The 17,875-nt window shown below is 36.2% G+C and overlaps 1 pseudogene; it reads right to left on the minus strand.

Moving 5' to 3' along the window:
- Window positions 1-8,782: 8,782 nt before the first annotated feature.
- On the minus strand, window positions 8,783-16,931 carry LOC141569580 (small ribosomal subunit protein uS14-like; annotated as a pseudogene).
- Between the last annotated feature and the right edge of the window lie 944 nt (window positions 16,932-17,875).

The following is a 17,875-nucleotide window of genomic DNA, read 5'->3' on the forward strand; positions in this document are numbered from 1 at the left end:
AGCTTTTGTCTCAGTCAGGCATCCCATTAGGGAACTAATTCCTGTTGGGGAGCTGCATTTCTTTGCTTTTCAATAACTTATCCTCTTTTACAACTCCTCTCCTCTCCTTGGTCCATGCTTCCACTCTTCGGTTTCCCAGCACTCAAAACAGAAAAATCTCCCACATCAATCTCACAGACATTATCTTGTTATTTCTCTGGCGAGCCAGGTTACCTAGACACATGATATAAATCTCCATTTTGCAGAGGAAGAAGTAGAAGCTCAGAGACGTTAACAGATTTGTCCAGTCATATGGCCAGTAAATGGCAGACTAAAGTCAAATTACGGTTATTGTAAATTCCAATGTAGTACTGCACTGTATTTCTTATCCCCCTCCCCCACCGCCTTCCCACTCAGGTTCACGCTGTTGTCTCTCAGTCTAGTTGTGTAGGACACAGCTCCCTGGCCCATGTTGGTATTATGAGCCTTGCGCTCCACCGGCTGAGGCAGTCGGTCGCCTGCTCACAGCAGCACACAGCTGTTCACCATAGCCCAGCTCCAGGTGGAGCCATTGTTCACAATCTTAGCTGTAGAGGGTGCAGCTCACGGGCCCATGTGGGAATCAAACCCGCAAGCGGCGTCATTAGGAGCACAGTGCTCCAACCACCTGAGCCACCAGGCCACACCATGCATTTCTAAAGGCTATCTGATTGTGAAGATGAGAAAACTGTATCAACACAGCTTTATTTTATTTATTGAGGACCTGAAACAGTATTTTTATGGCTCCAAAGGAGGGAGTAAGGATGTATTTTACCCTCCTCCTCCAAATGTGAATAATAAAAAAGGTTTATTTCTATGGATAATGACATCTTGATGGGTTAAAAGCGGATCACAAACCTTGAGGGGATGTTGCAAATGTCAATTAAATGCTAACATATTTACATTGTTGCACTGAGAACTAACAATATCTTACACAAGAAAGAATGGTGGAAGAAGGATGGAGGAAGAGAATATTAAGTGCCTTTTGTAAGTCAGATACAGTGCTAGTCACATATGGATGCTATTTCGTATTTTCATTGTTTTCCACAAGCATCAGGAGAAGTTGTTAGGAAAGCTTTTGTTCTGCTGGTTTTATAGATGAGCAAACTAAGGCACAGAGGAAAACTGCCTTGCCTAAGGTCACGCAGTGAGTGGAATCAGAACTGAAATTATGATCTGTCATCTCTTAGTCCTATATTCTTTCCGGTACTTATCTTCAAAATGAGTCTTTTACCAGATCTTCCCATACAAAAAGGGCAATGACCAGTCATATGGGAAAATCCAAGGTACCCAAACATTTTGGAACACTATGATATGTAGGCTGATAGTAGACTAATTGAATATTGGCATTTAGTACAAGTGTTGGTGAAATATTGTATTTTAGAAAGTGAAATATTCCTAATATGCTGGCATAGGATTAATTCCTTCAACAAATAGGTATTGAGCTCTTGCTCTTGCTAGGAGCTAATCTAGACTCAGAGGATACAATAGTGAACATAACCAAGCCCCTTCTCTCACAGAAGCTAGTCTGGGACATGGAGAATGTTTGCAGACAGTAACCAAGCAAACAACAACAACAAAACTAAATAATTAGCTTTTTACTCACAGAGGATGATAAAACTATTTAAAACTAGATAACTAAGACACTTCTGAATAGTCAAATCAATTTCATATAGTGTAATTCTCAAATTATAAGATTTTTAAAAGCAGTATCTTTATGGAATTGTAAAGGAACACAGTTGCACTATAAATATTTTGATACTCCTCTAATAGATGTTTCTTAAAAATCAATCAAAAGGGAGCACTGAAATCAGATTCTGGGATAGAAGTTATTCAAATTTGCCTAAGTGCTACTTTTATTACTCACAGTGTGACAGAATTTCTAATTCTGTATATTGAACTCACTCTTATTGCAACTTATTTAGATTTATTTATTGTTTATGAACTGTTGGCGCCAAACCAATTGTGTGACTTCATCCCTTAGCACCTTATTACTAAATGCTTTTAATTCAAATTCAAGTATGTGCCAGGAAATTTCTCATTCATGTAAGATATATTGTCCAAATCCAGTTCATTAAGCAAGTAGAGAAAACACAATGAAGCTACTATAGATTATTTCTTTAATGGGAAAAAATTAATAAGCAATCTCAGTTTTCCATATGAAAAATTTATACACTTGGATGAACACTTCCTTAGGAGATATATTCTGAAATGTTCTAGACAAATGAATAAAATGATTGTTATAAAATGGAAGTAAAAAAATAGGAATTTTGAGTTTATATGCTAATAAGAAAAATGGTCATGTGAACAGGGTGACATTTCTTGTAGCTTCAATAAGTTACTGGAGTATGGTAATCATCAGGTTATATAAATTATTTCTAGCTCCACTTCTTTTGATTTCTATATCTTATCAGTGGCATATTCAAAAATGCCTAGAACAATGTTGGTATAAAAAATTGCTCAGTTAATATTTATTAAACAAAATAGTTACAAACTATTCCACTTCTGTAGCATTGACAAATATCTGAAAAACAAATGGACTTCATTCCCAATATGTTTTTAGTAGTAATAACAACAGCACCACCAATAATAATAATACCAATCGTATATTGAACACTATGTCTCAGGTACTTATTACATGGATCAAATCATCCTATCCTCACAACAACACTATGGATTAGATATAATATGATTTTTATCTCCATTCCAAAGGTAAGCAAACATAGACCAATAAATACTGCATCCAATCCTACAAAGCTAACTTGTGGAAAAGCCATGCCTCAGTAGATAAAACATGGGTCTATTCGAAGATATAGGTTTCTATCTTGCCTTTACCACTTATTAGTGATGAGGCCTTGGGTAACTGTTACTAAATTTCTCTGATCCTTAATTTTCTCATCTTTAAAATGGAGTTGGTATCTATTTTATAGGATTGGTGTCAGAATTAAAATAGGTAAAGTATGTAAATTTCCTAAGAGTGCCTGATATATAGTAGATGTCCAACAAATGTTAGTTTCATTTTCCCTCTCCTCCTCCTACAACACTCTTCTTTCCCCAAGGTTAAAGAAAAAAAGAGATAGAAGAATAAAACAAAAAAAATTAAAAAGTGTAGATGAGGGTAAAAAGGATCAAATATATGGTGATGGAAGGAGAACTGACTGTGGGTGGTGAACACACAATGTGAGATATAGGTGATGTATTACAGAATTGTACATTTGAAATCTATGTAACTTTACTAACAATTGTCACCCCAGTAAATTTAATTAAAAAGAAAAAAAGTGTTGCTGTATTTTTTAGGACCAGAAACCAATAGGTATAAGAGCTAAATTGGTGGGGAGACTCCACAAAGCACAATAGAAATATTTAAGCAAACATATTTTGGGAACAATTGATATTTTTTAAATTTCAAATTTCCACGCAGTAACATGTTATTTTCCCCCATTAATGACTTTCAATTAATTCTGGTGTTCCTTCCTACAAGATCAACATATTTCTTGTTTAAATTCTAATAGTTTGTGAACAGAATCCCATACCCCCATTATAATTTTGAAACGTCTATTTGTGGCAAATAAGAAAGCTATTATTTTGTTTGTTTCTGTGATTATTTTACATTTTGTATGCAGCCACCTTACTAAACTCTATTATTAGCTCTTGATTTTTTTCAATTAATGTTCCTGGATATACGAAGTATACAATATCATCTGCAAAATATTTTGTCTCTTCATTTCCAGTAGCCCTACTTCTCCATTTCAATAGTTATGCAGTCTAATTGTATCTGTCAGAATTTGGCAAGATAGACTTCAGTGTATAAAATGAATGCCATTCTGGGTGCTATGCCATTCTGGGTGCCATGCCATTCTGGGTGCTATGACTGCCTTTGATTTTTATCTTTGTATGCATACTTTTCAATATTTTTTACCATGAGTAAGCATTTCCTTTATAACCAGCACAAACACTGTAGTTTTTTTTTTTTTTTTTAAATTCTGTTTAATTTTTAATCTGTTGATGCCAGTTGCCATTCATAGTCCTTAAACCAAATTGCTGGGGTTTACAAAGATATACTTAACCTGCCTCTGTTCCTGCTGTGTCTGGTTCTCTCTTTAAAGCAGATGTAGGCTTTTTTTATTTTTTCCTTCCTCTGGGAGATTTGAAACAGTGTGTAGTTCTTTCCTTGTCAGAATGAGCACATGGAAAACTACAACTTCCAGAGAGCAAAGCTCCCAAATAGTTTCTACCCCTTCCTGCTATTGAATTAATTACTTCACAGTCCAGAATGCAATGTGAGAAATGTAAACTTCCACCAGGAGCCAGGTTGCATTACTGGGAAGTGTAGTCCCAAAATGAAGGTGTACAGTGAGCTACCGACTGCTAGAGAGGCCCAGGTTAGAGGCGGAGTTAGGGGTAGCTATGGAGTTGGGAGTAAAAGTCCTGTAACAGTGAGCTGCACCTGCGTAGTAGAGGAGGTGGCTAATTCAGGTCAGGAAGGCTAATTCAGTGGTCCTCACACATTTTGCTCACACGCTTCTTAAAAGAACTGTGAAAAACTATGTATGCTTTTGCACGTTTTGAAGATGATCTCTTGATTTTTTTTTCACCATGAGTTTAAATAGTTGAAAAGGGTGTGATTTCCAGGTTTCTATCAATATACTATTGTCTTTTAATTTCTTTCTTGTGCTATAAATACAAAAAAGTCCAGAGATCGTAAATGTACTGCTGGATTGAATATGCATACCACAGTGCAGTCCTGCAGCCACTTAAATCAGGGTATTTCCATACTTTTTGAAGGCTCTCTCATGTGCCTCCCAGTCAAAAGACTCCAGAGATAACCACTATTTTTACTTTTATAACAAAGGAATAGTTTTGCCTATTTTTGAACTACATCTATAACAGTGTATAAACAAACTTACTGTATCAGTATTATAGATGTACCAAATGGAAGCTAAATACTGGACTAAAACCCATTATTATCCATTTAAAATTCCTGAAAGAGTTCTTTTTTAACAGTTGAAAATTCTACATAATTTCTTTTTCTCCTTGAACTTTTACTTCCATACTCTTACCCTCACAGAATTTTATTCAAATGTTATTACATTATACTTTTATGTTGGAAAATATTTTGTTGATTATCCTATCATACCCCTTACAATAAAAATATGTAATTATGTTGACATTTAATTGTTTATATATCCTTTCCTAAGATTCTAGGTTAAAACACTTTTTTCTAGACTGGGTTATTATCATAATTATTGTTCGAAGAACATTAATCAAAAACAACTGAAATATATGATTTTTGATTAATAGTCATTAAACATTAAAACTAAAAATGCCATTTGAAATGCAGTTCTAACATAATAGATTTTTATTAATTTATGTATATGCATTAATATTACTTATTAGTATAACAACATGGTTTATCATCAAACCTATATCTCTTTTGTTGTTGTTATAAATGTAATGAAGAAATTTACTCAGTAGATAAGAATGCAAAGAGATTTGTTATAGCAATGTCATTTAATTTTTTTGTCTTCCCTAAGCATTGTGTGCTAAAAATGTTATTTATCATCAAGAATTATTTGTAAATGACCTATCAGCTTATAATTGGATTGAGTGTGCTTTCAATTTTGTTGAAAGCAAAGAATTAGAAATTACCTGGATTGCAAATGGATTTGTTCCCAAACATTACAGTCCAACTAGACACCAATATTTCTAATTGTCCCTTTTTAGCTCCTTGGAGTTATAGTTTCCCCCCAACAGCTTTACTGAGGCATAATTTTTATATGTAAAATACACCCATTGTCAATGTACTATTTTAGTAAATTTATAGAGTTGTGCAACCATCATCACAATCTAGTTTTAGAACATTTCTATCATTCCCAAAATGTTTGCTCATGCCTGTATGCCATCAATTACTGCTCCTAACCCCAGGCCCAGGCAACCACTATTCTGTTTTCTGCCTATATAGATTTACCTTTTCTGGAAGTTTTTGTAAACGTAATCATACAATAAGTAGCATTTTGTGTCAGGCTTCTTTAACTGAGCACAATGTTTTTGAGATTCCTTCATATTATAGCATTCCTTGAAGGCTGCACACTCTGAAAGAATTGTGATAAATCACGTTCTGGAAGGGTAAGAGATTTGCTCTTCCTCTTTAAAAAGTAAAAGGGGCCTTAGCAAATGATCAATAATACAGAAAAAAAGTACATATGGAAGTTGAGATTTTGGAAAGGATTTCTTTAAACAACCCACACCTGTGGACTCCTTGGAAAGTGTTCATGTATTATCAGGAGTGTACATACTTCACCTTGAAGAAACATTATCTAGGAGTACCCAACAGAATGGATTAAAATTTTCAAAAGGGTTTTGGTCACTTCGTCTCTACGCTTCAATTTCCTGATCTGTAAAATGCGCACAATAATAACTTACACCTCTGTTGTGGGAATTGGAGACCCTGAGGCTTGTGAGGAAAGGAATGAAATTACTCTCAGGATCTGTCCCTTTAGTTACCAGTCAGCAACTGATAACGCAGAACTTCTGGCCAAGAGATTTCATTTAGCTTTAGCCTGATTCTTTCACAGTGGGAAGGTTCTATCTGGGATCTTTCTTGGCATCACTGTTAGGTTCCACAGATATCCTTCTGTAGTAATTGATCTCAGTGTTTACATAAAAGTAGTATAATAAAGATCTAATTGGAACTTGGAGTTCCTATATACTGAGCCCAAATATTAAAACCTGTAGTGCATTGAAGATATAAAGCAATTTCATATTCAAAAGACTGCAAAGTCAATTTCATTAATTTGATTTCAAAAATGAATGCAATTTAATTGAAAGATGTACATGGTATACTTACATTGCTGTAGAAAACCCAAACTCCCCTACCTCCCACCCACCCATTCCTAGGCTCTGAAAGCAGCAGGATGGAAGTAAATTCTGTCACAATTCTGTTGTTCAACCCAATTGATCAGTCAGCTCTTTTAGGCTTTCAGTTTGGGTGTGACCTGATTATTTATCAAGAACAGGGAGTCCAGAGGAGACAGAAGTATTGAGTATCCTTTTTAAAGAATGGTAATATTTACATCTTCTCAATAAGCCTAAGGTATTCAGGAAATGGGAAAGGGATAGAATCTTCTGGTTTTCTGTAGGCAAACTCATTTTAATTGAATTAGTTTTAGAGTTATTTCCGGAAGATGCATTGAAGCTTCAGTAATGATGACAGCATTGTGGCCTAGCAAAAGGGAGACTTAACTTTTTCTGCAGCTGGGTAGAAATTCAGGACACCCAGCGACAGATCATCACAGGAGCTGCTGCTGCGTTTGTCCTGCTGTAGTAGCAGCGGCAGACAGGTAAGACAGATGAATAGTACCGTTTCCCCAAAAGTAAGACCTAACCGGAAAATAAGCCCGGACAGGATTTTTCAGGAGGACATACCCTGAACATAAGCCCTAATGCGTCTTTTGGAGCAAAACTTAATATAAGACCTGGTCTTATTTTCGGGGAAACACGGTAATTATTGTTGAAAACCCCAGAGTAGAATGGAGCTAAATAAGATACCTGCAGCACATTTTCAGACTCCTGTCTGTGAAGTGGTAGATGTACAATATTTATCACTAAAACAAATACTGCTTTGTGATACTGCTAAGTTGATGCCAGCAAAACAGATCCCTTTTGCTATTACTTAACTTGATTTTTCACTCACCATCCCTTAAAGGAACACCAGAAAATCCCTTTCCACATCCTTCATCCATAATGAAGACTATCCAGTTAGGGTTCTTCACTCCCTAATCAAGCATTCTGGCTGTAGACAGTGTCTGAAAGACTGTCTGCTCAGATTACGTGTTTTGTGCATTGAAAAGGCTCTGTACCCAAGTCCAGGATGGCCACATAATTCTCCAGAATTCTATATGAGCACATTCTCCGAGGTCATTTGTAGTTGCCCCTGCTCCCAAACTCTCCATCCCAGCTAACAGGTTACAGTAGGAGTAGAGAGAAATATGGGATTGCTACTGTGTATTTTTTCCTGAATCAATTGTATCTAAATTATAGTTCAGTTATTGGACAGTTTCTATTAGGAAAAAATACCAGGGAACACACATAAGATCTGTGGGGAGAAAATAACCCACCCCACACCTAAACATTTTTTAAACAGTCAACTATGGAATACTTCAAACATATTCAAAACTAGAGGCAATAGTATAATGAACCTCCACGTAAGTATCACTCAGCCTCAACAATTATTATTTAATGGCCATACTATTCTTTGCATACCCCCATCTACTTCCTAGCTCCACTCCCTGAATGATTTGAAGTAAACCCCAGACATCATATAATTTTATCAATTAGTATTTCAGTATTTATCTCTAAAAGGACTCTCTTAACCCAGTGTCATTTTCACACTCCCAAAAAGTTAACAGTAATTCATAATATTATCAAATAATCAGTTCAGATTTCCTTGATTAGCTCATAGATCAGTGCTTCTCAAATGTTAATATACAAAGGAATCATCAGGGGAATCTTCTTATAAGACAGATCTCAGGTGGAGCCTGAGATCCTATATTTACATTTTTTTTTAAATTTAATTTTATTAATTTTATTGGGGTGACAATTGTTAGTAAAATTACATAGATTTCAGGTGTACAATTCTGTATTACATCATCTATAAATCCCATTGTGTTTTTAATTGAAGAATTTTTTAATTTTATGTACAAAGAGCTAGCATTGTTTCTGCAGTAAGGTAGATATCTTGAATGACTCATTCATGGAAGTTCAGTTAGTACAACTTAATGAAGCCTATACCCTTCGCATACTGACAGAAATCCTGGTGACACATACTGAAGCCGTATTTCTGGATCAGACCAAGCCAGTTTGAGCAGACGCGGCAAAAAAAGGAGAACCCGGGCCGAATTTCCTTGGATGGCTCCGATAGAGCTGCTGGTAACAGATCTTGCTCTCTCGTATGCAATGAGGCAAAAGGCCTGGGATCCCGTAGTTCTGACAAGCTCCCAGATGATGACAATGCTGTTGGTTTTCAGATCACAGTTTAATTAGCAAGGTCTTTTTTTTTTTCTTTGCTTTGTTTCTAAACTTTTAATACCATAGGCTAGAGATTTCTTAATTTAGAGATTAATGTGCCCAAAGATGTCAGAGAAATACACAATACTGTTTCTGATCATTCATTTACTTCAAAACAAACTTTGGCGTATAGCTGGCACGATATGAGGCATTGGGAATCAGGGAGGTGGGTGGTCTATAGGACCTCTTCATCTCTGTGGCCAGCTAACAACTCTTCTAAAGGGTAGAAAGGAAAGGTATATACCCATATTGAATTTCTGCCTATCTCTTTCTTGTGCACACATTTATTATGTGGTATATATGTATGTATTTTCCTTTTTATGAGAAAGTTGGTATTTGGGTTTCCTGTGGCTGCTGTAACATATTAGCACAAATTTGGCTGCTTAAAACAGTAGGAATTTATTCTCTCACAGTTTTGGAGTCCACAGGTCCAAATCAATTTCACTAATCTGAAATCAAGGTGTGTGTCAGCAATGCTGCAGTCCTTCCGGAAATTCTAGGGGAGTATCCATTTTTTTGCCAATTCCAACTTCTTGTCTGTGCTGGTATTCCTCCTGTCCCTTGCCTTGTGGACGCATCACTCTGATCTCTGCCTGTCTTCACAGGGCCTTCACTTATTTGTCTCTGTCATTCTCTCACCTCTGTATCACTCTTCTAAAGACACATGTGATTGGATTTTTGCTCCATCTGGATAATCAGAATAATATTGCTATGTCAAGATCCTTAGGTTCCAAGGATTAGGACCTGATATCTTTGGATGAACATTATTCAGTCTATTACATTGGGTTCTTTATTTGATTGAAAATTTATGAACTACAAAAGCTTTTCCAAGAGACTCATCCCCTCAAAGTATAAGAGATCTGACATGATTCTCTCATTTAACCCCTGGAAAATGAGGAGACCCCTGTCCCTACTTGAAATTGTGTAAACCGTGGTTGGGAGTACATAGTGTGGCCTGAGGGGTGGGAGCAAGATGAGAGGTGTGGAATCCAATAGTGGATACTCATATTTCAAAGAACATGAGTTGAGTGTCACAAGAAGGATAATGCCACCAACATTAATGCTTTCCTAAATTAATACAAGTAATAGATGTATAGAATGTAAAATTATATTCATAAAGAAAATGCCCAATCTATATTTATAGCACCTGACATGTCAGCTGCCACCTTGCTCTATTAGTTTCATTATTGCAAATTACACACATGTCCAGGGGTTCCTCAACATTTTATTATGTTTTAATTACGACTCTGGATTTGCAAACATCATCATCCTAGATTCGTAAGGGAGAGGGAAGTGCAAATTCATGCAACTCTTGGAAAGGCTATGATCATCTCTTCGCTTAATTGTGAAAGATCTACAAGAAGAATGTGAATTCTGTTTCTAATTAATAGACATTGTCCATCCACTTTAAAATGGGAAGATTCAAGTATGATTTTTAGATTGCTTTACCATCATGCTCATCAGATGACAAAATATTACAAGCAACCTAGCGGTCACCCTTGCATTCCCTTCAAGTCATTGCCCTCTCCTTCAGAGTAACATTAGCCCTGACTCCTAATAGCATAGAATAATTTTTTCCAGTTTTATATTTTACATAAATGGAATCATATATTTTTGTGTGTGTCTGCATTTTTCCATAAGCATTATGTTTGTGAGAATCCATAATTTGGGGTTTAGTGGTAGATCACTCATCGTCATTGCTGTATAGCATCCCATTGTGTGAACATAGCATGATAGATTTATTTATCTGTTCTACTGCTGATGGATACTCAGATTTTCAGTTTTTGAATTATTACACATAGTGTTGCTAGGAATACTCCAGTAGATGTCTTTTGGTGAACATGTGTTCACATTTCTATTGAGTATATATCTTGGAGTGAATTAGCAGAATCGTAAAATATGCATATGTTCAGCTTTAATAGATACACTAAATGTTCGTACAAATTTACATTCCCACCAGCAGTATATGAAAGTCCAGGGTTCTCCACAAACTTGTGAGCACTTGATTAAAAAAATAATTTAACCATTCTCATGGATGTGTAGTGGTACTGCATTATGGTTTTAACTTTACGTTGTCCCAATGGCAAATGCAGTTGAGCACTTTTTTGTATGTTTATTGGTCATTTGGTTAGCTTTTTTATGAGGTATCTGCTGGTCAAGTCTTTTGCTCATTTTTCTATTGAGTTGTCTACTCTTTATGGATGCTGGATGAGTCCTAAGACAAATATATGTCTACAAGTATCTTCTCCCACTCGGTCACTTACCTTTTAACTCCCTTAATGGTGTTTTGGTTTTTTATTTTTTTGGTTTTAAGGAGGGTGCAGCTCACAGTGGCCTATGCAGGGATTGAACTGGCAGCCTTGGTGTTATTAGCACCACGCTCTAACCAACTGAGCTAACCAGCCACCCCCCAATAGTGCGTTTTGATACAAAGGAAGTTGTGGTACATTTTTAATGTATGGTAATTACTTTATTGATTACATTTACATGAAAATACCATGTCTTAGCCCAGAGGCATCATTGACCCAAGCTGTTGCACATGCTGTTTACTTTACCTGGATCCTATTCCTCCTTAACTAGCTACTCCTTATTTTTCCTTTGTTTCACAGTTTAAGCCTCCCCTACAAGTTACATTAAGTCTTCCCCCACACCCACCTGCAGTTCTTGCTGTGTTTCTCCACAGCTGGTACTTCTGCTATCATAGCTTTATTCATGTTTGTCATTTCTTCCCCTCCTCCTCTTTTCTGGATGCTCCCTAAGAACAAAGACTATTTCATTCTTCTTCTCCATTCTATCCCCAATGCTTAGTTAACAAATAATAATAATAATAATAAATAATAATAGTCATTGAATATTACGCACTGTTCTAAATTCTTTAAATACACTGTTTCCCTTTAATTCTTACAACTCTATGAGGTAGGAGCTATAACAATCCTCACTTTATAGATGAAGATACCAAAGCACAGAGAAGTTCAAGTACCTTGTCCATTGACACACACAGTTAATAAAGAAAGGGTACAGAATTCTAACCTAGGTAGTGTGATTTCAGAAACATGCTCTTAGCTACTATGTTGCACCCTTATAGTAGGCATTTAATAAATTCAGTTAGTTTATTTTAAGAATGTGTTAACTGGGGTCAAGAGGTGAAGTGACTTGCCCAGGATCCTAGAGCTGGTAAGTACCAAAATTAAGGCAAAATTCCAAGTGTCTTGACTGCCATTTCAGTGTTCTTTCTTGCTTTATTTTCAAATAGAGGCCATTTACTTCTTTGTAAAATCCTGCTATGCTTCACTGCTTTCAAAAGATATTCATGGGCACAGAAATTTCTAGTGATAAAAACTGTCACTTAGGTACATGGCATGACAGCTAAACAAATTGCATGAAATCATAGACTCGTGGACTTCTTTATAGAATCATATTGCTATAGCTGAGTAAACCTAATATCTTCCTGCAAAGTGAAAATTGCAAAGACTTTGAAATATCCGAATGTTTTCCGTTGAGAGGCCAAACTGAAATTTTCATTGTTCATGTGTTTATTTGGCCTTGTGGCTAGAATGAAGGCAGCCTGGTATATACTTTCCTCATCTGCTTTGGTGTTCTTCTCTCCTCCTCTTCCCAGGCCAAATACTGCCTGCTGCTACATATTATTCAGACTGGTACGTTCAGGCTGCTAACTAACTCAGATTTAAGATAGCTTAAACACTAACAGCTATTTCCTGTTTGTTATGTTTTTAATTTCAGCAAATACTAACTTGCACCAGAGAGACCAAATGGAAACAGCTTTGGAAAGGATTGATTCGGGTAAGTAGGCTAAAATTTAACTAATATTTCCCCATTGATTTTAGTTTTCTAACACACTGTTTCTTGTGCTATATTGTGAAGCCTACACAATTCTGCATTACATTCCAGATCTATAATGAAATATCAGGAAAAAAGCATTAAATAAGACAGAAGAGGGAAAAAAGCAGCATGATGAGAAGGCATACATTTAATTCAAAACAGTAAAATTTTCACTGATTTCCAATTTATTATAGTGTGGCAAAAGATCAGAAGCTTGCCTTCTGTTTTTATCATAGATGCTAAGATCCCATCATACTATTTGACTATTGCAATTCCTAAATCTTAGAAGTATTCTTCATGACATTTCAGAACTGAATTGGTTAAGGTAGTTATTTACACATAGGTAAACTTGTACGAATCTTCAAAGCCTTGAAGTGTTAAAAAATCATCCTTTATAGACTATGCATCACATAATTGTTCAAAATAAGCTAAGTTAGCTATTAAAGCCATTGTTCTTGAATTTCTTATTTTCTCTTTATTGTTTATAAGGGAAGTAAATTTCGTATTGGAACACTAGTCTTCCTGCTGCTCATTTCCTTATACTCACTGCCCTCTGAAGCCTATGATCTAGTGCTGAAACTAAACAGGGTATTTTTTTTTAATTATGGAAAATTTCAATCATGTACAAAATAAAAAAGTATAGTATAATGAACCCCTATAAACACCTCACCCAGATTCAACCATTATTAAGTAATAGCCAATCCTGTTTCACCTGTAATTTCACCCTTTCCCTCCTTGACTTACTTTGAAGTAAATCCCAGCCATCATATCAATTTACCCCTAAAATTTTCTGTATGTATCTCTAAACAAAGGAACACTTTCTGTAAAAAAAATATCTAATACCACTATTACAACTAAAATAATCAATAAATTACTTGCTACCAAATGTACCATCATTATTCAAATTTCCCCAAATGTTTTAGACTCTTTTTAATAGTTATTTAAATCCAGATCCGAACAAATCCATCGAAGCATTGCATTTGTTTTACATGTCTCTCAAATCTCTTTTAGTCTATAATTTTACCTTCCCACTTTTTTTTCTTGAAGTTTATTTGTTCAAGAAATCAGGTTTTTTTTGTCTTGTTCCTTACATCCTGGATTTTACTAGTTGCAGCCCTACTAGTAATCCTTACATCCTGGATTTTACTGGTTCCTTACATCCTGGATTTTACTAGTTGCAGCCCTGTGGTATTAAAAAAACAAACGTCCCCCTATCTCCTATATTGCTTGTAAACTGAGGGTTTAATACAGAAGCTTCATCAGATTCAGGCTTGTTTTGCTTTGTTTGTTTGTTAATATCTAATAGGTGGTACTTCAACCTTTTTATTGTATCACGTTAGAAAACATATAATGTCTAGTTTTCTCTCTTTTAGTCATGTTAGGATTGATCATTGAAATCAGGTGTTGTTAGCTGATCCCTGCATTATAAAAATTTCTATCAGCTTTTCATTATTTTATTAGGAGATTCAAATTGATGATATTGTGAGTCTATTATTACTTCATTTATTAATTGGCATCATTCTAAATTTTTTAAGAAGTTATTTTAAGGAAAACTTTTCCTGTCAATTATTTGGTTACCTGATGTACAGTTCATAAAAAAAAAAAAAAAAAAAAAAAAAAAAAGTCAGGATAAATGCTTGATTCTTCTTTTTTCAACATTCTTTAGAATGATTAATTTAATTTTCTTCCATCATTCAAATATGATCAATATGTTTTTAAAAGGAGATTTAAATATTTAAAAATCTCATATATTTACCCACATAGTTACCATTTCCAGTTCTTTTCACTCCTTTGTAGATGCAGTTTCTCTCTGGTAATCATTTGTCTTCTACCTGAAAGACTACCTTTATAATTTCTTTTTTTAAATCTTATTTTAAAGATTTTTATTAAAAATATAGTTAGCACACAATATTATATTAGTTTCAGGTGTACACCACAGTTATTCAACATTTATGTACCTAAAGAAGTGATCACCATGATAAGTCCAGCAACCATCTAACACCGTAATATGCTAACACAAAATTATTGACTATATTCCTTATGCTGCACATTACATCCCCATGACTTATTTGTTTTATACCTAGAAATTTGGACCACTTATTGCCCTTCACCTTTCCCCCCCTTTTTAATTTTTCAGTTATAGTGGACCTTCAGTATTATTTTATATTAATTTCAGGTGTACAGCATAATGGTTAGACATTTATATAATTTAAGAAGTACCTCCAGGCACTATACATAGTTGTTACCATATAATTGACTATATTCCCTATATTTCACTTTACATCCCCATGACTATTTTGTAACTACCAATTTGTACTTCTTAATCCCTTCCACCTTTTCACCCACCCCCTAAAGCCCCCTCCCATCTGGCAACCATTAAAATGTTCTCTGTATCTATGAGTCTGTTTCTGTTTTGTTTGTTTATTTTGTTCTTTATATATAAGCGAAATCACACTGCATTTGTCTTTCATAGTCTGATATATTCCATTCAGCACAGTACCCTCCAGGTCCACCCATGCCACTGCAGATGGCAAGATCCCGTTCTCTTCCCTGGCCAAGCAATATTCCATTGTATATATGTACCCTTTCCTCTTCATCCATTTTTCTATCGATGGACACCCAGGCTGCCTCCACCTCTTGGCCATTGTAAACAATACTGCAATGAACATATGGATGCACATGTCCCGTTAAAGTAGTATTTTGGGCATCTTCAGATAGATAAATATCAGAAAGTGGGATTACTGGGTCCTTTTTTGTCTCTTGTTATAGACTTTGTTTTAAAGTCTATTTTGTGTAGCATAAGTATTGCTACCCCAGCCTTTTTTTTTTTAATTTCCATTTTCATGAAACATCTTTTTCCATCCTTTTACTTTCAGACTGTGTGTGTCTTTCAATCTGAACTGAGTCTCTTGTAGGCAGCATATGTAAGGGTTTTGTTTTCTTATCCATTCAGCCCACCCTATGTTTTTGATCAGAACATTTAATTCACTTACATTGAAATTAATTGGTGATAGATATGTAGTTATTGCCATTTTATTAATCATATTTTTGATCTTTTTATTTTTCTTTTCATCTTAAAGTCTTCAAGAAGTTCTTCTAACGTTCCTTGTAGTACTAGGTTGGTGGTGATGAACTCCTTTTGTTTTTTCTTGTCTGGGAAGCTCTTCATCTGTCCTTCGATTTTAAATGGTAGCTGTACTGGGCAGAATGCCCTTGATTGTAGGTCCTGCTTTCTCCCCACTTTGAATATTTTGTGCCCATGGAGCAGGATTCCCCCCAGCAGGCTCTGGTGCCTGTTGAAACTTCCCTTTGTGTTTGTCAATTGTGGGGCTAATTGGGTGATGCTGTGATGTGGTCTGAAGCCAATCTCCAAGTATATTGGTTCTGGGGCCTCTTGGGAGGGGCTCCAGTGCTGACCCAGGTCAGCCACTGCCTATGACTGGCCAGGGATTACCTGGTAGGAAATAGAAAGCAAGCCACATTTGGTCACTGCCTGTACTATACCTGGATGCACATGGCAGAGGCTACATTGTGAACCAAGGACGGCTGCCACCAGTATTGGGCCTGGGGTAGGTGCACAAAAGTCAGCCTCCTGCGGTAAGCAAGTTGGGTGAGGCAGAGTCTCAGTGAGTCAGAAGGGTGGAGTAGCCGAACTCAGCAGGCCAATCAGATTCAGATTTGGCCAGAGGGGGCGGGCTCAACACAGGAAAGATGGTGCCCGCCTGCCGGCTGCACAAGAGAAAGGTCTCACACAGGGAAAATGGGACTGTTCTCCAGTCCTCACCCCGAAGTTACACAACTGAATCTCTTCCAATATATCTCTGATGACCCCAGAGTCACCATCCCTCTGCTGAAGCCCAAGGTGAGTGCCTGCGAATGAGTGAATCTATGCACAGGCCCTTTAAGAGGATTTCTAGGTTTCCCACAGCCTTCCATCCCACCTGGATTGTCAGAATCCTCACCTTTTCACAGCCAAAAGTTGTGGGGGCTCCTCTTCCTGGCACCATTGCTCCTGCTTGGGGAGCCAGGTATACGGGGCTGGGGTCCCTCTCTCCTTCGTGGGGAACCTCTGTGGCTGAGATACTCGTCCTGATTTTCAACCACCACATGTGGGTGTGAGACCAGCCCATTTCGCGTCTCCAACCCTCCTACCAGTCTCAATGTGGCTTGTTCTTTATATCCTTAGTTATACAACGTCTCTTCAGCTAGACTTCAGACAGTTCTCTGTGTTGATTGTTCTGTAAATTAGTTGTAATTTTGATATGTTCACGGGATGAGGCAAGCACAGCATTTACCTACTCCACCATCTTGATTCTCCTCTCTCTTTATCATTTCTTGTAATGCAGATTTGCTGGTGATGAATTCTTTCAGCTTTTCTGTGTCTGAAAAGGTCTCTATTTTTCCCTTACTTTTGGAAGTTATTTTCGCTGCGTACAGTTTCTCCAGTGTCTTCTCACTTGTGTGCAATGAAAAATCTGCTATTGACCTCATCTTTGTTTCTGTGTACATGTGTCTCTTTCCTCTAGCTGTTTGAAAAGGACTTTTCCCTTTATCACTGAGTTGAAACATGTGGTTATGATGTAGTTTTCTTCCTGTTTCTTGTGTTTGTATTTCATTGAGATTCTGAATCTACTGATTTATAATTTTTATCAAATTTGGAAAATCTCCAGCCATTATTTCCTTAGATATTTTTCTGTCTCTCTATCCCTTTCCTTCAGAGACTCCAAATATCTGAAGTTGTTCCACAGCTCACTGATTCTTTACTCATTTTTTTTTTGTCTGTCTATTTTATTTTGTATGGTTTCTATCTCTATACCTTCAGGTTCATTAATATTTTCTTTTGCAATATGCAATCTACCATTAATCCCATCCAGTATACTTTTCATCTGACATTGTAATATTTGTCTTTAGAAGTTTGACTTGGGTCTCCTTTTTATATCTGCTTTTTATT

The sequence above is a fragment of the Rhinolophus sinicus genome, chromosome X, assembly GCF_036562045.2.
Source record: "Rhinolophus sinicus isolate RSC01 chromosome X, ASM3656204v1, whole genome shotgun sequence".
Taxonomy (NCBI): Eukaryota; Metazoa; Chordata; class Mammalia; order Chiroptera; family Rhinolophidae; genus Rhinolophus; species Rhinolophus sinicus.